The 22,683-nt window shown below is 47.3% G+C and overlaps 1 long non-coding RNA gene across 1 annotated transcript; it reads left to right on the forward strand.

The window, feature by feature from the left end:
* The first annotated feature begins 10,450 nt into the window (after positions 1 to 10,450).
* Positions 10,451 to 14,746, forward strand: LOC140420330 (uncharacterized). Its single transcript, XR_011946296.1, has 2 exons — positions 10,451 to 10,982; positions 11,237 to 14,746. It is a non-coding gene; the product is annotated as an uncharacterized lncRNA (long non-coding RNA).
* The last annotated feature ends 7,937 nt before the right edge of the window (positions 14,747 to 22,683 follow it).

The raw sequence follows: 22,683 nt of genomic DNA on the forward strand, positions 1-22,683 counted from the left end.
GGGAAGTGTCTGAGATGGAACAGGTGAAAATGATGGAGGGGTGGAAACTAGAAGTGAAGTTGATGAATTTTTCAAGTATGGACGGGAGCTTGAAATGGCACCAAAATAGTCATCAATGTATTGGTAAAGGAGTTGTGGGAGGGGACCTGGGTTGGCCTGGAACAAGGAATGTTCCACATACCCCATAAAAAGGCAAGCGTAGCTAGGATCCATGCAGCTACTCATTGCTTCACCTTTGATTTAGAGAAAGCGGGATGAGTTGAAGGAGAAGTTGTTGAGAGATAGACCGAGTTCAGCCAGGCGGAGTAGAGTAGATGGGAATTGTTAAGGCCTCTTTTCAAGAAAGAAGCGCAGAGCTCTCTACACCATCACCCCACACCAGGATGGCCTTTGGGAATCACTCTAAAGTCGGCCTTTTTCTTTGTCAAACAGGCCAAGTATTTGCTCGGCTTATTCCCAAACTCGTACAACTTCTCCCTCACAAACTCTCAACTTTTCTCGACCTGCTGAGTAGAGAGGAGTCCAAAGCCACTCTTGCTGCGTTAACCTCCTTCAGCAATAGCTTACTCGGGCCCTCCATATGATTCTCCGCCACCATCGCCAAACAAACCTCCAGACGCCGCTGGTTCTCCAGCATCCAGCACCTTTTATTAGCAGTGTGAGAAATGATTAGCCCCGAGCATAAACTTTGCACGTCTCCCACAAAATGGAGCGGGGAATTCAGGGGTCGAGTTAACCAAAAGGAAGACCTTGTATCTCGTTTTTGTGGCTGCCGAAAAATCCTGGAAGAACTAAATCCTCAGTCCCTCGTGGAGCCAGGTCCCAAATGACCTTACCCGTCTCCAGGACCCTCTGGTGATCTTTCAAGTTGTGGAAGTGAATGATTACAGGCCTGGGATGAAAACTATCCCTTGGCCTCAAAGACAGGATCCGATGCCCTTTCTAATTTGAAACACCCAGGCTTCACATCTATCTTGAGAAAATGTGGCAGCCAGCCCTTGAAGAACCTAACAGGAACCTTACCCTCCACACCTTCTGGCAGGCCGACGACTCGGGTGTTCTTTCTCTCACCCTCAGTTCTCCAAGTCCTCCAGGAGTCCACCACACCACTCAGCCGGTTTTCCAAGGATTGAATTCTTGCCTCTGCCGAGGAGGCATCTTGCTCAACATTCTGGATTCTCTCCTCGGGATCGTCAATCCTTTCCTTGATATTTTGCAGCTCGGCCTCATGAGCTCACAGATATTGAGTCAGCTCACTCAGCCTCTGGTCAATAACATGGAGAATGTCGGCAGTCATCATTTTCACCGCCTCCGAGAGAGTCCCGGAGAGCGCGGGGTCGAGAGACCTCCTGAGGGTCAGGCCGCCATGTTCAAAAGGCGGCTCCACCCCCACTGAATCCACCTGCACTCTTTTATCGATAGATTTATTTTTTAAAATAAAATTTAGAGTACCCAATTATCTTTTTATTCCAATTAAGGGGCTATTTCGCATGGCCAATCCACCTACCCTACACATCTTTGGGTTGTGGGGGTGAAACCCACACAGACATGGGGAGAATGTGCAAACTCCACACGGACAGTGACCCAGGGTCAGGATTCGGACCCGGGTTCTCAGCGCTGCAGTCCCAGTGCTAACCACTGCGCCACATGCCGCCCAATCAATAGATTTCTTGACATATTTCGGCATAATATCACCAAAACCAATCCTGAAGTCTTCCAGGGACATGAGCACAACTATTAATTCTGGCATTAATTCGATGAATGCCGGGAAATCAGGATAAATTACGGATTATAGGCGAGTGACACCAGAACCTGCGGAAAAGCCGCTTCACGTGGTCCCCCCCCCCCCGACAGATTTCTGATTGGCGAGGGAGTCAAGGGTCATGGGAAACCAGCAGGAAAATGGAGAGAAAGCTGAGATGAGGAGGGATTTCCTCACTCGAGGGTGTAACACAAGTGCAAGGCAATGACCATCTCCTGCAAGATGAGAATAATAATCTTTATTGTCACAAGTAGGATTACATTAACACTGCCATGAAGTTACTGTGAAAAGCCCCGAGTCCCCACATTCCGGCGCCTGTTCGGGTCACAGGGGGAGAATTCAGAATGTCCAAATTACCTGACAACACGTCTTTCGGGATTTGTGGGAGGAAACCGGAGCACCCGGAGGGAACCCACACAGACACGGAGAACGTGCAGACTCCACGCAGACGGTGGCCCTAGCCTGGAATCAAACCTAGGACCCTGGAGCTGAGAAGCAACAGTGCTAACCACTGTGCTACCCTTACATCTAACCACCGCTCCTTGACATGCAATGGCATTACCATCGCTGAATCCCCCACAAACAACATCCTGTGGGTTACTATTGATCAGAATCTGAAGTGGACTAGCCATATTAGTACTGTGGCTACCAGGGCAGGTTAAAGGCTGGGAATTATTTTTCTTCCTAAATATTTTTATTCTCCTTTTTCACATTTTCATCCAAATTTACACCCACCGACAAACAATCAACAGTAACAAATATAATGTCAATCCCCTGGCCAACAATTCCTCCCTCCCACCAACCCTCAAACAACCCTCAACATTTTAAATACAAACATCAAAGAAAAGGATTCAGGAATTCACCATACAACCCCATACATAGTCACCAACAACATACACAGTCCAACCCCACCCCAACCCCCCCACTCCACTCTTTTGTTCAATGTCATCCAATTTTTGAAAGTGCATAATAAACACATGAATTGTACAATCCTTCTACCCTTCCCCTCAACTCAAACTTCACTTTTTTGAGTGTTAAAAACTCCAACAGATCCCCCCGCCACGCCAGGGCACAGGGTGGAGAAACTGACCTCCACCCCAACAGGATCCGCCTTTGGGCGATGAGCGAGGCGAAGGGTAAAACATCTGCCTCCGCACCCGCTTCCAACCCTGGCCCATCCAATACCCCGAATATGGCCTCCAGAGGACCCGGCTCATGCCTCACATGTACCACCTTCAAAATTACCTTGAACACCTCCCACCAATACCCCTCCAGCTTTGGACAGGATCAAAACATATGAACGTGGTTTGCGGGTCCCCCCACCCCAACGTTCACAAACATCCTCTACCTCCTCAAAGAGTCGGCTCATCTTCACCTTTGTGAGGTGCGCCCGATACACCATGTACAGCTCTATCAGCCCCAACCTCGCGCACAAAGTTGAGGCATTTACCCTCCAGAGCACCTCACACTACAACCCCTCCTCCATGCTCTCTCCCAGCTCTTCCTCCCACTTTGCCTTAATCCCCTCCAGTGGGCCTTCTGTTCTCCTCAAATCGCCCCATAAATTGCCAACACCACCCCCTTCTCCATTCCCGGAAAGCTCTGTATCTCCTTCTTAGCGAAATAAAGGCTGGGAATCCTACAGCGAGTAACTCACAACCTGACCTCCCAGAGCTTGTCCAAACATCTCCAAGGCACAAGTCAGGAGTATAATGGAATACTCTCCACTTGCCTGGATGAGTGCTGCTCCAACAACACTCGAGCAGCTCGACACCATCCAGGACAAAGCAGCCAGGTTGATTGCTCCTCTGTCCACAAACATTCAAACCCTCCACCACTGACAAACAGTGGCAGCCGTGTGTACCATTTACAAGATACAGTAAGTCAAGAAGTAAGTCGCCAAGGTTCCTCAGACAGCACCTTCCAAAACCACGACCACTACTATCTAGAAGGACAAGAGCAGCAGATACCTGGGAACCTCACCCCCTGGAGGTTCCCCTCCAAGTCACTCACCAGACCGACTTGGAAATATATCGCCGTTCCTTCAGTGTCGCTGGGGCAAAATCCTGGAACTCCTCCCTACCAGCACAGTGGGTGTACCTACACCTCCGGGACTGCAGAAGTTCAAGAAGGCAGCTCACCACCACCTTCTGAAGGGCAACTAGGGATGACAAAAAATACTGGCCTAACCAGCGGCCCCCAAATCCCGTCAATGAATTGATTAATTTTTTTAAATACCAAATTTTTTTTCCAATTCAGGGGAAATTTAGCATGGCCAATCCACCCACCCTGCACATGGGTTGTGGGGGTGAGACCATGCAGACACTGGGAGAATGTGCAGACTCCACATGGACAGTGACCTGGGGCCGGGATCGAACCCGGGTCCTCGGCACCGAGAGGAAGCAGGGCTAACCGTTGTGCCACTGTGCTGCCCCCATCAATATGTTTAAAGGAAATGTGGTGAAGCTTTGGAATTCTCTACCCCAGAGGACTGTGGAACCTTAGTCATCAAATATTTTCAGGGCAGTTTGATAGGTTTCTAGGTAGTGAAGTTATCGAGGGATATGGGGGATGGCGTGGAAAAATGGTGCTGGGTGGCACGGTACCAGAGTGGTTAGCACTGTTGCTTTGACTGTACCTCCTGTTTGTTATGGTCTCTGTGCCTAGGACAGGAAGCAGTGAGCATGGATCTGTCAATCAGCCTGAATCAGCACCTTCAGGAGAATTGGGAGGGTGAATATTAGATACAGCAGAGTGAGAATGGAGGGAGAGTGAGTGGGATGGAGATTTACAGCTTTTGGGGAATGAGAGGAAAGAATGTTTCATAGAAATTAAAATAATCTGTTCTGAATTTCTATCCTCTACTGACTGTGATGTATTTTGTAAACTCCTTTTACAGGATGTTAAAAGGAGAGGATTTACAGACAGAAATCTCAAACATCATGTTTAGATCTGACAGAGTCACTCGGTTCATTGGCCATTAAATCGGGAAGGAGGAATGTTCGCCCGACCTGTTGGCTTCAAAAGATTTTAAATATCAGTGTGACTGGAAAAGCACCGAGACACACCCACCCGAGTGAGAGTGTTCCAGAGAACTGACTGTGGAAAGAGCTTTAACCAGTTACACAGCCTGAAAACACATCACATCATTCACAGCGGGGAGAGACCGTACACGTGTTCTGTGTGTGGACGAGGCTTCAACTGATTGTCCGACTGGAGAGACAAGAGGAGACCCAAAACATGGGGAAACGGTGGAAATGTGGGGACTGTGGGAAGGGATTCAGGGTTCCATCTGCGCTGGAGGCTCATCGACACATTCACACTGAAGAGAGGCCCTTCACCTGCTCTGTGTGTGGGAAGGGAGTCACTCAGTTATCCCATCTGAAGTCACACCAGCGGGTTCACACCAGGGAGAGGCCGTTCACCTGCTCAGACTGTGAGAAGACATTCAGTCACTCATCCACCCTGCAGACACACTAGCGAGCACACACTGGGGAGAGGCCGTACACCTGCTCTCAGTGTGAGAAGGGATTCCCTCAGTTATCCAGCCTGAACTCACATCAGCGAGTTCACACTGGGGAGAGGCCATTCACCTGCCCTCAGTGTGGGAAGGGATTCACTCAGTCATCCAACCTCAAGTCACATCAGCGAATTCACACTGGGGAGAGACCGTTCACCTGCTCTCAGTGTGGGAAGGGATTCTGTGTTTCCTCGAAATTGCTGAGACACCAACAAGTTCACAATTGATTACAGGGGTAGGATTCTGTTGTTATTGTTTCTGCTTCAATTACACAGAGGACTGCATTTTGTTCATTCTGACAGTTGGTCGATGGGGAGGGTCGGAGGGTTTCTTTCTGCTGGACTGGCCGGTCTCATAACTTTGCCTCCAATGGGCTGATGCACTCTGAACCTTCTTGCAAATACCTGGTTTGAAGTTTCTCAAGAATCAGAAGAGTGAAAGGAAGTTTTGAAGTTTAAGACTATTTGTTTCCATTTCTGTTTGGAAGCCCCAGAACCATGCCACGTTGCCATGAAGAGGGACTATGGTGGTCACAGGGTTCTTTTGTTTAGTTTATTTGGGTGTTTCTCACTGTGGAAAACTGAGTATGCGGGGCTCAGGGTATGAGGGAATAAGGTGTCTGAGGTGGGCTGGGAAAATACATTAAAAGGTATGATGGGAGATAGCTATTATTTAAGGAATTATTACATATTTACAAGGGGATTGGTTAGCTCAGTTGGCTGGATGGCTGGTTTGTGATACTGAGCGACACCAACAGTGTGGGTCCAACTCCTGTACCGGCTGAGGTTATCCATGAAGGCCCCGTCTTCTCAACATTGCCCCTCGCCTGAGGTGTGGTGATCCTCGGGTCAAATCACCACCAAGCAGCTCTCTCGCTCTCTCTTTCTCAGGAGAAGCCTGTGGTCCTCTGGGACTTTGGCGAATTTCACATATGTATGACAAATATAAATTAATTTAAGGAATAAATATCCAACAGTAATAGTGATGCAATGGTGCCGAGGGGATTTTCACAGTAGTTTCTTTTGACAATAATAAAGATTATTATTATAACAGGAAACGTTAAAGATTCCATTACATGAAAAGAAGGGGCTCATAAAATGGCCAAATTAGGTAATAAGCCGGAGGATTTGTTTTAGAATTCAGCAAAGGAGGATCAAGAAACTGATAAAAAGAAAATAGAATATGAGAACAAACTGGCGAGAAACATTAACAAAAGGACTGGAACAGCTCCTATAGGAATGTGAAAAGGAAAAGATTAGCAAAGACCACTGTGGGTCCATTCCAGGCAAAGACAGGAGAGTTTATAATGGGGAATAAGGAAATGGCAGAGAAACTAAACTGTGTGTCTGTCTTCACGGAGCAAGATACAGAAATTGTTCTAAAAACTCCAGAGAACCAAGGGACCAGTGAGCACGAGGAACTGAAAGAGATTAGTATTAGTGAAAAAGTAGTACTGGAGAAATTAATGTGGTTGAAAGTTAATAAATCCCCAAAAGCTGCTGCTCTACATCCCAGAGTGTTGAAAGAGGCGGCTGTAAAGATAGAGGATACATTGGTGATCATCTTTCACAATTCTGTAGATTCTGGAATGGTTCCTGCAGATTGGAAGGTGGTAAATGTAACCCCACTATTTAAGGAGAGAGAGAGAAAACAGGGAACTACAGACCCATTAACCTGACATCATTGGAGGAAAAATGCTACAATCTATTATAAAGGATGTGATAACATATGAATTAGGAGCAGGAGGAGGCCACTCGGCCCCTCGAGCCTGCTCCACCATTCAATAAGTTCCCGGCTGATCTGATTGTAACCTCAACTCCACACAGGCCCCTTAGAAATTAAATCTGCGGAGATAGTTATGGGGAATAAGGAAATGGCAGAGGAGTTAAACAGATCTTTTGCATTCGTCTTTATGGTTGAAGAGACTTCAAATATTCCATTAATACTAAAGAATATGGAGGAGGAATTAAATACCAATACTAGAGACGCAGTATTCAACAAACTAATGCGGCTAAAGACAGATAAGTACCCTATCCCTGATGACTTACACCTTAGGATCCTAAAGAAATGCCTACAGAGATAGTGTCAGCAGTTTTGGCCCCCTTATTTAAGGAGAGATATTATTTTATTGGAGGAGGGTTAGAGAAGATTCACTATGATGATCTCCGGTATGAAGGGATTGTTTTAGGAGCAAAGGTTAAACAGGTTTGGACTCTACTCATTGGAATTTAGAAGATTGAGAGGTGATCTCATTGAAACATACAGGATTCTTCAGGGGCTTGACAGGGTAAATGCTGAGAGGATGTTTCCCCTCGTGGGAGAGTCGAGGCCCAGAATAAAGAGATGTAAATTTGAGACTGAGATGAAGAGGAATTTTTTCTCTGAGGGTTGTGAATCTTTGGAACTGAAAGCTGTGGGGACAGAGTCCCTGTGTATATTTAAAGCTGAGGTAGATTCTTGATCAGTGAGGGAATCAAGGATTCCAGGGAAAGGGCAGGAAAGTGGACGAGAGAAATGTTGAATCAGCCATGATCCTATTTAAAGGCTGAACAGCATCCTCTTCTTCCTATTTCATATCGTCATATGATGGTCTTCGCCCCACCTATTGTCCCGATAACCTTTCACCCCCTTGCTTAACACTAATCTATCCAGCTCTGCCTTCTAAATATTCAAAGGCTCTGCTTCCACTGCCCTTAGGAAGAGAGTTCCAAAGACTCAGCACCCATTGCGAGAAAAAAAGTTCTTCTCTGCCTTAAAGGGTCAAGTTGCTACTTTTTTAAAATTCCAATTAAGGGGCAATTTAGCCTGGCCAATCCACCTACCCTGCTAATCTATGGGTTGGGGGCATGAGACCCACGCAGACACGGGGAGAATGTGCAAACTTTACACAGACAGTGACTTGGGGCTGGGATCAAACCCGGGTCCTCAATGCCGTGAGGCAACAGTGCTAACCACTGTTGTTACTTTAAGAAGACTTCAATTTCTAGATTCTCTCACAAGAGGAAACATCCTTTCCACATCCAACATCAAGGTTCAATCAAGTCACCTAAACTCCATCGGACACACGCCCAGCCTGTCCATTCATTCCTCATAAGATAACCTCCCTACTTTTGTATTCCATTCCCCTCACAATAATCAATGACATTCTATTAGCTTTCCTAATTACTTGCTGTACCTTTATACTCACCTTTTGTGATTCATGCTCTTGGACACCCAGATCCCTCCGAATCTCCAGCTCTGCAATGAATACAAATCTTCAAGTAATAACTTTTCCTACATTGCACTCCATTTGGGAAATTTTATACCACTCATTTAATATATATTTTTGTAACCTCCTTATGTCCTCTTCACAATTTACTTTCCTACCTATCTTTGTATCATTGGAACATAGGAGCAGGAGTTGGCCATTCAGCCCATTGAGCCTGCTCCACCATTCAATACGATCATGGCTGATCATCCACTTCAATGCCTTTCCCCCCACACTATTCCCATATCCCTTTGTGTTATTGACATTCAGAAATCTGTCAGTTGGGCGGCACGGCGGCACAGTGGTTAGCACTGCTGCCTCACAGCGCCAAGGACACGGATTTGATCCTGGCCCTGGGTCACTGTCCATGCAGAGTTTGCACATTCTCCCCATGTCTATGTGCGTCTCACCCCCAGAACCCAAAGATGTGCAGGGTAGGTGGATTGATACTGGTTCTTGCAAATCAGTCCATAATTTTCCATGTTTTAAAATTCTATTTGGAATAATTGATTCTATAAGCTTGCCCACCAATGATGTTAAACTAACTGATCTGCAATTGCTGGGGCTATCCTTATTGAACAAATGCATAAGATTTGTAATTCTCCAGTCCTCTGGCACCTCCAGCAAAGACTGGGAAATTATTGCCAGCTCCACTGTAATTTACATTCTCACTTTAACACTTCCTCCTTATCAATTAAAAATAATAATTTTTATTATTGTCCCAAGTAGGCTTATATTAACATTGCATTGAAGTTACTGTGAAAATCCCCTCGTCGCCACACTTAGGCGCCTGTTCACGTACACGGCGGGAGAATTCAGAATGTCCAATTAACCTAGCAAGCATGTCCCCCGGGACTTGTGGAAGGAAACCGGAGCACCTGCAGGAAACCCACGGAGACACAGGGAGAACATGCAGACTCTGCACAGGCAGGGACCCAAGCCGGGGATCAAACACGGGACCCTGGCGCTATGGAGTAACAGTGCTAATCACTGTGCTACCGTGCCGCTCTGGCGACAAAGTTTCTTAATCTGCCTCCATGGCCTGGGTAGCCTCTATAAGACAGACAGTGACTTTAGTTTCATTTTGAACAGGGTGTCAGTTACTGTGTCTCATTCTTGAAAAGCTCTTTCTTCACATTTAAACAGGTAATGGTAAGTGGGGGAAAAATGATACGCAGTGACCCCAAAACAAGATACTGTCGACATTCAGATAAAAGCAAATTACGACAGATGCTGGAATCTGAAACAAAAGCAGTAAAAACTCAAGTATTTCAGCAGACAGCATCTGGGGAGAGAAAGGGAGCTAATGTTTCGAGTATGGATGGCTTTGACAAAGAGTCATCCAGACACAAAACATTTGCTCCCTTTACTCTCCACAGATGCTGTCAGACCTGCTGAGATTGTCCAGCATATTCTGTTACTGTAGACATTCCCTGTCTGCCCGGTTCTATTTTGAAGTCAGCCCCTGAATTGTGTGGACATAGTTTCAGATTTCCACTTTTGATGAATAAACGTTGAAATATTTGCTCCACACCCACAGGGTCTCATCTGTTTAAAGCCACACACAGAAAGGTGCAGTTTCCTCCTGGAGTTTGAGACAAATTAGCTTTCAAAATGCTGCAGAGTTTCAACCAATGAGGAAGATCCGAGCTCAGGCCCGCCCCTCATTCACTCTGATTGGTTGGTGGATCAGCCGCTCCCATTCAGGCATCCAGGTCCGTCCCCTCTTCGTATTGGTCTGGAGCTGCTGTCAATCAACCTGGCATTGTGATGCAGAGCATGCGCAATGCGGCTGCTATAGTTGGACACCAGTGCGCAGGCGCGGGAACGGAGTTTGGAGCATGCGCAATTCCAGTGTTGGCCTCGGGAAGGGACTCCTTTGTCCCGGAGAAGCGGAGTCAGCGTCAGGCGGTGAGTGGGAGGATCCGCAAACCCTTCAGAATCATTGTCAGCTCCCTGGTTTGCAGCTGCCGGGAACAGGCCCAGGTTAACCCTCCTACTTCAGCGACTGGAGGATGGTTCACACCAGAGGAGGGGGACAGTGAATAAGAGCTGACACTTTGGACTCAAATCAATGAGGATTCTGATCTCTGGGAAGGAAGGAAACCCTGGGAGGTGGGCGGGGAGGATTCACAAACACCCGCTGGAGGCCCCAAACCCCCAATAGGAACCTGCAGGTCCCGAGTTTGCAGCTCCCGGGGCTTGTTTACTTCTTGTGTGTCCCAGTGAGCGGGCATCAGGGTCCCAGTGACCAGGACAGAAAATGAGTGATTAATTGATTTTATTCTCACTTTGCAAAGAGGCTTGAGAACTGAACCCAGCCAGAGTGGAGGCAGGAGGTAAACTGTAAGGAAAATAATTGTGAAGGTGTTGTGCTGGGTTTGACGGGCTGACCAACTCTCATGGTGAAAATTAAGGGTGGTGTTTGCCAGAGCTGTTGGAACATAGAAGCGGTAAGGAACATGGTTCTGTGCAGTGACAAATATCCAATTTGTAGGACAGCCAGCATCCAGGCAGCATGCAGACTGGGGCAGTGGACTCAGATACATTTCTGTAAAATATGGGACTATTAGTCACCCTGGGATTTGCATTCAGCGCAGGGAGCAAGAGCGTGTATGGGTTTACTGTTTTGCAGGTACAAATGAGGAAAATATATTGTATGTTCAGGATTTCTCTCTGTATAACGTTTTGTAAACTTCTTTTCCAGGGCACTAGAATGGGTGGATTTACAGACAGGAAGCTCAAACCGAACATCACAGCATGATCTGACAGAGTCACTGAGTCGCCACGGCCAGAATATCATTAGTCATTGAATTTGGAAGGAGAAATGTTTGTGTGTTCTGCCTGTGTGACACCATTTCAAACATCATTGTGACTGGAAAAGCATCAGGACACACAATGGAATGAGAGTGTTCCAGTACATTGACTGTACAAAGAGCTTCAACCAGTGAAACATCCTGTAAAAAAAATCACACGATTCGCAGCAGGGAGAAACCATACAGGTGTTCTGTGTGTGTGGACAAAGCTTCAACTGACTGTCCAAACTGGAGAGATATGAGGAAACTGGCACCATGGAGAAACCGTGGAAATGTGAGGACTGTGGTGAAGGATTCAATTCTTCACCCCGGCTGGAAATCCATCGACGTGTTCACACTGGGGAAAGGCCATTCAACTGTTCTGTGTGTGAGAGGAGGTTCACTCAGTCATCTGCCCTTCGCTTACACCAGCGAGTTCACGCTGAGAAGAAACCATTCAGCTGCACAACCTGTGAAGAGAAATTCAAGTCTTTATCCATCCTCACTGAACACCAGCGAATTCACACAAGTCAGAAACCATTCATTTGCTTTGTGTGTGGGAAGGGATTCACTCAGGTATTCACCCTCCAGACACACCACCAAATGCACACAAATGAGGAACCATTCAGGTGCATCACCTGTGGAGAGAGTTTCAGTCAGTCAACTGACCTCAGTGAGCACCAACACACTCACACTGGGGAGAAGCCGTTCACCTGCTCCGTGTGTGGGATGGGATTTCCTTGGGCATCCCAACTGCTGACACATCAGTGGGAGCACACCGGGGGGAGACGGTTCTCCTGCTCCTTGTGTGGAGCGGGATTCACTCAGTCACAACACCTGCTGAGACACCAGCGAGTTCACAAATGACCAGGGATTGGAATCTGCTGTTTTGCTGCTGCTAATCGCATCCAGGATTGATAGTCTGACAATATCTGGTTTGATTCTGCTGATGTTAACAATCCCTACAACTGGCTGCAGTTTAATATCCTGAAGATATCAATGATTTTTGGGACTACAATGTCCCTTTTTAAAAGCCCCATTTGTGATTTTTTTACCTTAATTCAAGAACTCTCAACAGGAACACATGTACAGTAAAATTCTGAACTTGCACTTCAATCCTAACTTGATCTTTGATGCAAATCAGTGTCTAAAAGGTTCCACTGTTTAACATCTCCAATTAGAAAGTGCAGATTAATCCTTGCTGACAATTCTTACTGACTTCTTCAGTGTTCTGTCCATTATGATATTAAATTGTGAAGGAAGCGAAACAAACTGTGAAATATTATACATGTACTTTAAAAAACGCTTAAAAACCTGAACATCAACATTAATACTGATGAAGTTTGTAAGTTGCTGAGTTGAATTATTTCTGACACAGCAACAGCAACATTTGGTAAAGGTGGAACCCACAACAAAGACTGGTTCAGACTCACTCGGCTGAGATGACATCTGTCATTGAAGCAAAAAGCAAAGTCGACCTGATGTGCAACATAAACCCAACAGCTAGAACACTGCATTACTTGAAAGTAGCCAAGACAGTTGTGTAAATATCAGGGAGATCCTGTGCAAATAAACATTGGACCAGCCTCTGTCAATAATTCCAAGCTGCCTGTGACAATGGAAATCTACGACTGATGGGATCAAGAGGGATCTTTATCCGACCATCACCAAAGTTGCCCGGCTGAAATTGGCAGCTGGTGAAGTTCTTACCAACAGAAGTAAACAGATGTTCTGCTGGGTTGATCACGGCTGTGAGCTGGACGTCTCCCAGACTCTGATTGCCTCTATTGCAGCTCCTGTCATGGTTGAGTTGGACAAGGAACCCTCACCACTTGAACTTCAAAAGGTCATTCAGAAAGGCACCCGGCAAGGATGGGATTCCAGCTGATCTGCTTACACACGGAAAGTCCCATCGGCTGTCGCACCTTCATGACCTCCGACGTCTCTGATGGGTGACAGGAACCATTCCATACGTGTGATGCAAAATCATCACAATATATAAAATCAGCAGTGACAGAGGAGATTCCAACAACTACAGGGACACCTCACTCCTTAACATCACTGGGAGGACCTTCACTCGGGTCATGTCTAAAAGATCCATCTACTTGCAGATTGAATGTATCCAGAAGCACAGTGCGGTTTCTCTGCTGACAGGTCTGCAGTGAACATGATCTTCTCCACACACCAGCTACAAGAGAAGTGAACAATTGGTATTTAATCTAAAATGTCTATGCTGAGAAAAGTGAAACGTTATCATTACTGAGTGAAAGTGAACCTTTCAGTGTGAATCACAATTTAATTGTACAATTGGAAAAGGCACCAAAATGTTTGATTCCCTCAAGACAAACTTCAGCCTTACATAGAAACATAGAAAATAGAAGCAGGAGGAGGCCATTCGGCCCTTTGAGCTTGCTCCATCATTCATTATGATCATGGCTGATCATCCAACTCAGTAACCTGTTCCCCGCTTTCCCTCCACATCCTTTGATCCCTTTTGCCCGGAGAGCTGTATCTAACTGCTTCTTGAAAGCAGACGATGTTTTGTCCTCAACTCTTTCTGTGGTAGCGAATTCCACAGGCTGACCACTCTCTGGGTGAAGAAATTTCTCCTCATCTCTGTCCTAAGTAGTCTACCCCATACCCTTAAACTATGATGCATGGTGCTGGACTTCCCGCATTTACTTTGTCTAGTCCTGTTAGAATTTTATAGGTTTCCATAAGATCCCTCTCATTCTTCTGATCTCCAGCGAACATAATCCTAACTGGCTGAATCTCTCCTCATACGTCAGTCTCGCCATCCCAGGAATCAGTCTGGTAAACCTTCGCTGCACTCCCTCTATAGCAAGAACATCCTTCCTCAGATAAGGAGACCAAAGCTGCAGACAATATCCCAGGTGTGGCCTCACCAAGGCCCTGTAAAATTGCAACAAGACATCCCTGCTACTGTACTCAAATCATGCTAATAAGGCCAAGGTACCATTTTTCTTCTTCACCACCTGCTGTACCTGCATGCTTACCTTCAGTGACATTTCCACCGTTTCTCCATGGTGCCGATGACCTTGTGTCTCTCCAGATTGGAGCCTCATTCACACACAGAACATCGTGTACAGTTTCTCTCTGCTGTGAATGATGTGATGTTTTTTCAGGCTGTGTAACTGGTTAAGGCTCTTTTCACAGTCAGCTCACTGGAACACATTCACTTGCGTATGTATGTGTCTCGGTGCTTCTTTCAGTCACACTGACCTTCCCACAGATAGAAGACAAACATTTCTCCTTCCACATTCAGGGGTCGATGATTTTCATATCCTGACAAATCAAAAGTCTCTCAAAAACCTTGAGTTTGCTGTCTGTAAGTCTTTCCATTCCAATACCCTGTAAAAAGAATTGAAGTAGAATGAAACTCAATAGACAGCACAAAAACAGGTCATTGTACCCAGTGTCAGTGTATATATTCCCTATGAGCCTATCGCTTCTCTCTGTCAGCAGGTATTTCTATTCCTTTCTCTCTTGTGTCTGCAACTTGCGAAGTGCATTCAAGCTGTTTTCCTCAACCAGTCCATGTGGCTGCAAGTTCCACACCCTCTGGATAAAGACATTGAATCTAACCAGTACTATCCTGTGTGGTCGCAGAGCAATGCTGCCTCTTTTCTCAATTTCCTGCAGAGGCTGAATCATTGTTGATGAAAAAGCGTTGAGCCCAGCAGCATTACTCTTGTCTGATCATCTCTGCAAAGCAGGCGTACCAGCAAAGTCAGCTCAGCCTTCACAACACTCAGAATAAAGCCGATACCTTGTCAAGGAACTGCAATGAACCACAAACAACTATTTGTAGGAATCCCTGTCTACCTATCCTCCGGTAAAACATCTTGAGATGTTAATGGCGATATGTGAATAAGATGAGGTGTTTCTTCATTCAAGTTTGAAAATTGGAATTCTACACCCTTGAAGGCTGTGAATGCTCAGTCGCTGAGTATATTCAAGACTGAATTCAACAGATTATTGGTTACAGAGGGAAAGAAGGAAAATGGCGACAAGGAGAAAAAGTGGAGCAGGCTCTATGTCCTCCAACTGCTCCTGTTTATTCTGCTCTTAAGTGGCTCTTGATGGACCGTGTCCTCTTTACATTTAGTAAAATGACCAATAACGATTTCGGATGTTATTTTGGTTCCATTCAGGTTCCGAGAATCGTAGAGGTGCATTGCACAAGAGTTGTTCAGCCCATCTTTCCTGTGCTGACTTTTAGAAAGAACGGACTTGTTCAGTCTCTCATTCCCGTTTTGTGTCCCTAGCCATGCACCTTCTCATACTCAGGTAACTATCCACCTCTCTTTTAAAATTAATTAGTGAATCGTATCGCTGCCTTTTCAGGCAGATCCTGGAACTCACTGAGTTTTGCTCAACTGCCATTGTATTACAGGTAGTTAAATGAAGGTTTTTCAGTGGGCAGTGCGAGAGTATTTCAAAAATATCAACAGAAAAATATGTTTGACTATTAAAATTATTGGATGGGAGGGTAGAGCTGGTCCAGGGTTCAGAATGATTTTTCTCCTGGTCACTGGGACCCTGAAGCCTCCACTTCCTGTTCCCTCACCAAAATGGCTGCACGTGCGCCACTTCTACCAAGTTTCTACTTTGTTTCTACCAAGATGACGGCTGGTCACCCTGGGTCAGTGGGCCTACACTAGACTCTGGACACTTTGGAAGTAGAAGGGGACAAATAGAAGTGGAGAGACAAGAGGTGAAAGAGACAGATTTTATACAACTACAACTTGAACAATAACTTTGACAGAATCTCAAACCCCCAACTTCCCCAAAGTAAGAGGTGTATATGAAAACCACCACCTCCAATTCACACATTGTCCTGACTTGTCTGACATTCAGAATTGGGTGAACAGACATTCCCTCCAATTAAACATTGGAAATAGTGAAGTCATTGAGCTTGCACATTCTCCCAGTGTCATAGAACATTACAGCGCAGCACAGGCCCTTTGGCCATCAAATGTTGCGCCGACCTGTGAAACCACTCTAAAGCCCATCTACATTATTCCCTTATCGTCTATATGTCTATCCAATGACCATTTGTAGGCCCTTAATTTTGGCGAGTCCACTACTGTTGCAGGCAGGGCATTCCACGCTCTTACTACCTCTGACATCTGTCCTATATCTATCTCCCCTCAATTTAAAGCTATGTCCCCTCGTGCTAGACATCACCATCCGAGGAAAAAGGCTCTCACTGTCCACTCTATCTAATCCTCTGATCATCTTGTATGCCTCAATTAAGTCACCTCTTAACCTTTTTCTCTCTAACGAAAACAGCCTCAAGTCCCTCAGCCTTCCCTCATAAGATCTTCCCTCCATACCAGGCAACATTCTGGTAAATCTCCCCTGCACCCTTTCCAATGCTTCCACAGCCTTCCTATAATGCGGCGACCAGAATTGCACGCAATACTCCAAATGCGGCCACACCAGAGATTTGTACAGCTGCAACATGACCTCATGGCTCCGAGTGTCTGCGTGGGTTTAATCCCCACAACCCAAAGATGTGCAGCATAGTTGGATTGGCCACGCTAAATTGGAAAATAATAATTGGGTACTCTAAATTTATTTTTAAAAAGAAATAGTGAAGCCATTGTCTTATGGCCCTGCTACAAACTCCATTTTCTAGTCACCATCCACCTCCCTGGCAACTGTGTTTATTTTATCCTTTCACAGGGAGTGGATACTACTGGGAGAAATCATTGCCCATTCCTAATTGCCCTCGAGAAGTTGGTGGTGAGTTGTCTTCTCAAACCGCTGTAATACATGATGTGTAGGTTGAGCCACAGCGTAGCCAGGGTGGGAGTTCCAGGATTTTCACCCAACAACAGTGAAGGAACAGTGGCATAGTTCCAAGTCAGGATGTTGTGTGGCTTGGAGGGTAACCTGCAGGTGATGGTGTTCTCATGTGTCTGCTGTGCTTGTCGTATGAGGTGGTCACGGGTTGAAAAGTACTGTCTAAAGAGCCTTGATGAGTTGCTGCAGTGCATCTTGTAGGTGGTACGCGCACTGTGTGCGACTAATGCAGATTTCAATGTCATATTTGACCAGAAGATGAGCTTTTGACTACATATTTGCACCATCACTAAGACTGTTTATATCCAGCTCAATAATATTACCTGACCGAGCCCTCACCTCAGTGTGTCTGCTCTGAAACCAACATCTATGCAACTGTTATCTTTAAACTTGATGATTCAAACACACTCCTGACCAGCATCCCAACTTTTATCATCTGTAAACTTGAAGATAATTTGCTGCCCATTTTCTCATTCTTGCCAATTCCCTTTTCACTTGGCGCAGTCTTATCAACGGGTTGAACTGTTGATTACCAGAGGCAGCAGCAACACATCCAGCTCTACCTGGCCCTGCCCTCCTCTGCCTAAACTGATCACTATTTGAAAATGAAAATCGCTTATTGTCACGAGTAGACTTCAATGAAGTTACTGTGAGAAGCTCCTAGTCGCCACATTCCGGCACCTGTTCGGGGAGGCTGGTACGGGAATCGAACCGTGCTGCTGGCCTGCCTTGGTCTGCTTTAAAAGCCAGCGATTTAGCCCAGTGTGCTAAACCAGCCCCTGGTTCTGGATTGTTCCTGGAAGCAAGGACAACCCAGATTCTGTTCTTCATGATCATCTTCTTAAATCTCTCTCCTGACTTCGAACAAGTGCAAGGAGCTCATTGATTTCTTTGTCACTGACACTGAGATCATCCGTTCAGCTGAATCTACTTCCAAAAGTTATTTGTGAACTCGCCTGTGTCTCATTAGGTTTTGTGACTGTGTGAATCTCTTCCCACACATGGAGCAGTTGAAAGGCCTCTCCCCGGTGTGAACTCGCTGGTGTGTTAGAAGGTCAGGTGAATTAGTAAATCTCTTCCCACACTTGAAGCAGATGAACGGACTTTCCCCAGTGTGACCACGTTTGTGATGAACTGCTGAATCCCTTCATACACACAGAGCAGATGAATGGCCGCTCTCCAGTGTGAATTCGCTGGTGTGTGCGAAGGTTGAACAATCGATTAAATTGTTTCCCACACATGGAGCAGGTGGAAGGTCTCTCCCCTGAGTGACTACGCAGATGTGTTTCCAGTTGGGATGGAGATATGAATGCCTTCCCACAGGCCCCACATTTCCGTGGTTTGTCTGTGGTGTGGATGTCCTTGTGTCTCTCCAGGTTGGACGATTTCCCACCTGTAGATTTCAAATTTCCCATAAAAAGAGTTTATAAACATCATCACTGTCAATACCGAATAAAAATGAAGGAAAGACAATTCTAGTTTGTATGGAACAGGTTTTCTGCACTTCTTTCTGCGAAACAGTAAATCCTCTTCACATACGTTCTCCCTCCTCCCTATGCTGGAATCCAAACCCCAGGGTGACAAACCAGCCCACATTTTCTGGGCCATATTTGAATCCACTGAGATTTGCTGCTTGGGTGTCTGACTCGTCAACTGGACCTATGTAGAACTCTGTTCCAACCGTTCTGGCAGCCAACCACCCCCTCCCTGGCCTCACATTTCTGTCAGCAGCCCACCCAACACCGCCCACCTCTTCACGCAGACCCATGCAAGCTAACGTTTAATTTTCACCATGAGAGTTTGTCAGTCTGCCAAACCTTTTCAAACCATCTTCAAAATTCCTTTCCTTACAGTTTACCCGCTCCCTCCACTCTGGCTGGGTTCAGTTCTCAAGTCCCTCTGTGCAGTGAGAATAAATCGGTAATTTTCTCTCCTGGTCACTGGAATCCTGATGCCCCGCCCACTCTGTTGTTTCACCAAGACGGCCGCAGCTGAAGCAATCAAGCCCCGGGAGCTGCAAAGTCAGGATCTGTGGGCTCTTCTTGGCGGTTTGGGGCCTCCAGCGGGTGTTTGTGAATCCTCCCCGCCCACCTCCCAGGGCTTCCTTCCTTTCCAGAGATCAGAGTCCTCATTGATTTGAGTGCAAAGTGTCAGCTCTTATTTATTGTCTCCCTCCCCCATCCTCTGATGTGAACCATCCTCCAGTCGCTGAAGCAGGATGGTGACCTTTAACCTGGGCCTGTTCCTAGGAGGGAGAAGCCCCGCAGCTGCAAACCAGGGGGCTGACAATGATTGTGTAGGGTTTACGGATCCTCCCTCCCACCGCCTGACGCTAACTTTGCTTCCGCGGGACAAAGGACTCTCCTCCAGACGAACAATAGCATTGCGCCTGCGCGCTACTGTCTCACCTCATCAACCGCACTCCCTCCGTGTCCCGATCAGGCAGCAGAATGTGGCGACTTGGGGCTTTTCACTTTGTTGCAACGTTAATGTGAGCTTACTTGTGACAATAGAGATTATTATTATGAAAGACAGACCTTTCAAATGTCTAAACTGTGGGAAATGCTATAAAACGTCCCGTGAACTGATGTCCCATCAGCTTGTTCACACTGATGAGAGACCGTTCAGGTGCTCTCACTATGGGACTAGATTCAAGCGATCGGAGCAACTCACTGTACACCAGCGAATTCACACTGGGGAGATCCAATCTTTCCTCATTGTTAGAATTCTCCATCCCGGGCAACATCATCATAAATCTCCTCTGCAGCGGGCAGCACCATGGCACAGTGGTTACATTGCCTTATGGCGCCGAGGTCCCAGGTTCGATCCAGGCTCTGGGTCACTGTCCGTGTGGAGTTTGCGCATTTGCCCCGTGTTTGCGTGGGTTTCGCCCCCCACAACACAAAGATGTGCAGGGTAGGTAGATTGGCCACAATAAATTGCCCCTTAATTATGGGGAGCTAGTAGAAGGGCTGGGGGCCCCACTCGGGCTGGAGGGTTTGAAGGCCATGCAGTCGGTCAAGGCCTCGGGACCAGACGGGCACCAAGCCGAGTTCTATAAAAAATTGTCTGGAATATTGGGGCCGGTGCTGATGAAGGTCTTTAACGAGGCCAAGGAAAGAGGGGCTCTGCCCCAGACAATGTCACAGGCCATGATCTTGCTCATTCTGAAAAGGGACAAGGACCCGGGGCTATGTGGGTCTTACACGCCGATTTCCTTGCTGAACGTAGATGCCAAACATCTGGCCAGAATTCTGTCCTCCAGGATTGAGGTCTGTGTACCGGACGTTATAGTGGAGGATCAGACTGGGTTCGTTAAGGGCAGGCAGCTGGGGGCCAATGTAAGAAGGCTGCTAAACGTGATCATGGTGCCCCCGGAAGGTAGGGAAGTTGAGGCGATGGAAAAAGCCTTTGACCGAGTCGAGTGGGATTACTTATGGGAGGTGCTGGAGTGGTTCAGGGTTGGAAGGGGCTTTGTTGACTGGGTTAGGATGCTGTACCGGGCTCTGGTTGCAAGTGTACGGACAAACAGGACGACTTAGGACTATTTCACACTGCACCGGGGGACGAGACAGGGATGTCTCCTCTCCCCACTGCTGTTTGTGCTGGGGATAGAGCCGCTGGCAATTGCTCGGAGGGCCTCAAGGGGCTGGAAGAGGTTGGCCCGGAGGGGTTGGGGACCGAGTCTCGCTGTACGCGGACGGCCTATGTGGTAGCCACCACGATCGACTGTTGTATGTCTCAGACCCAGAGGAGGGGATGGAAGAAATTATGGGAATTTTAGGGGAATTCGGCCGGTTTTCGGGGTACAAGCTTAATATGGGGAAGAGTGAGATGTTTGTGTTCCAGGCGAGGGGTCAGGTGAGGCGACTGGGGGAACTGCCGTTTAGAGTGGTAGGGGACAGTTTTAGGTACTTGGGTATTCAGGTGGTGAGGGATTGAGGCAGGCTTCATAAATTGAACAAGGCCCGGTTGGTGGAACAGATGAAGGAGGATTTCCGGAGATGGGATGCGCTCCCGTTGTCTCTGGCGGGTAGGGTGCAGTTGGTAAAAATGATGGTCCTCCCGAGATTCCTATTTGTTTTCCAATGCCTCCCCATATTCATCCCACGGTCCTTTTTTAAGCGGATCAATAAGATTATTGTGGGCTTTGTGTGGGGGGGCAAGCCCCCACGGGTGAAGAGGGCAATGCTCAAGCGGAGTCGGGAGGGGGGGGGGGGGGGGGATGGAGGGCTGGTGGTGCCAAATTACAGCAATTACTGCAGGGCGGCTAACATTGCCATGGTTAGGAGGTGGCTGGTCGTGGTGGGTGGGGGGGGGGGAGCCGGCGTGGGTGCGCCTGGAGGCGGCTTCTTGTAAGGGAACAAGTCAGGGGTGGCATTGGTAACAGCGCCTCTGCCATTCCTACAGGCGGTGGCGGCCTGAGAGTCTGGGGGGAGTGGAGGAGACATGTGGAAGCAGAGGGGGCACCGGTGTGGTCCCCAATCTGCGATAACCATCGGTTTGCCCCAGGGAGGATGGACGGGGGGTTCCGAATTTGGTGGAGAGCTGGGATTGAGAGGATGGGGGACTTGTGTATCGAAGGAAGCTTCCCGAGTATGAGGGCGCTGGAGGAGAAGTTTGCATTGGCGGGGGGGAAATGAATTTCGATATTTACAGGTACGGGACTTTTTGCGGAAGCAGGTACCAACCTTCCCACTCCTGCCGCTAAGGGGGATTCAGGATAGGGTGGTTTCTAGAGGATGGATAGGAGAGGGGAGCGTCTCAGACATATATAAAGAGCTTATGGGATTGGAGGAGAAGCAGACTGAGGAGTCGAAGCAAAAGTGGGAGGAGCTGGGGGGAGAGTTAGAGAAGGGCCTTTGGGCGGACACGCTGAGTAGGGTCAACACGACCGCAACATGTGCCAGGCTCAGCCGGATCCAATTTAAGGTCATTCACCGGGCTCACATGACAGTGGCCCGGATGAGCAGATTCTTTAGGGTGGAAGACAGGTGTGCGAAGTGCGCGGGTGGGGGGGGGGGGCAGCGAACCATGTCCATATGTTCTGGGCATACCCAAAACTGAGGGGGTTTTGGCAGGGGTTTGCCGATGCCATATCCACGGTATTAAATACGAGGGTGGCAATGAGTCCAAAGGTGGCGATTCTTGGGGTGTCGCAGAATCCGGGAATCCAGGAGGAGAAAGAGGCGGACGTTCTGGTCTTTGCTTCCCTGGTAGCCCGGAGGCGCCTATTACTAGCATGAAGGGACTCAAAGCCCCCGAAATTGGAGACCTGGCTTTCGGGCATGGCTGGCTGGCTTTCTCTGCCTGGAGAAAATTAAGGTCGCCATGAGAAGGTCTCTGTTAGGGTTCGCCCGGGGGTGGCAACCATTCGTCGACTTCCTCGCAGAGAATTAATCGTCAGCAGAAGGGAAGGGGAGTTAGGCTCGCGTAGATTAGGGAGGTAAGTAATTGTAGGACCTGTGGGTGTGGGAGGCAGTATTTGTACTATGTTAATATTTTCCTTGTTATGTACATTGTTGAT

This window comes from Scyliorhinus torazame, chromosome 5 (assembly GCF_047496885.1).
Source record: "Scyliorhinus torazame isolate Kashiwa2021f chromosome 5, sScyTor2.1, whole genome shotgun sequence".
NCBI classification, from domain to species: domain Eukaryota; kingdom Metazoa; phylum Chordata; class Chondrichthyes; order Carcharhiniformes; family Scyliorhinidae; genus Scyliorhinus; species Scyliorhinus torazame.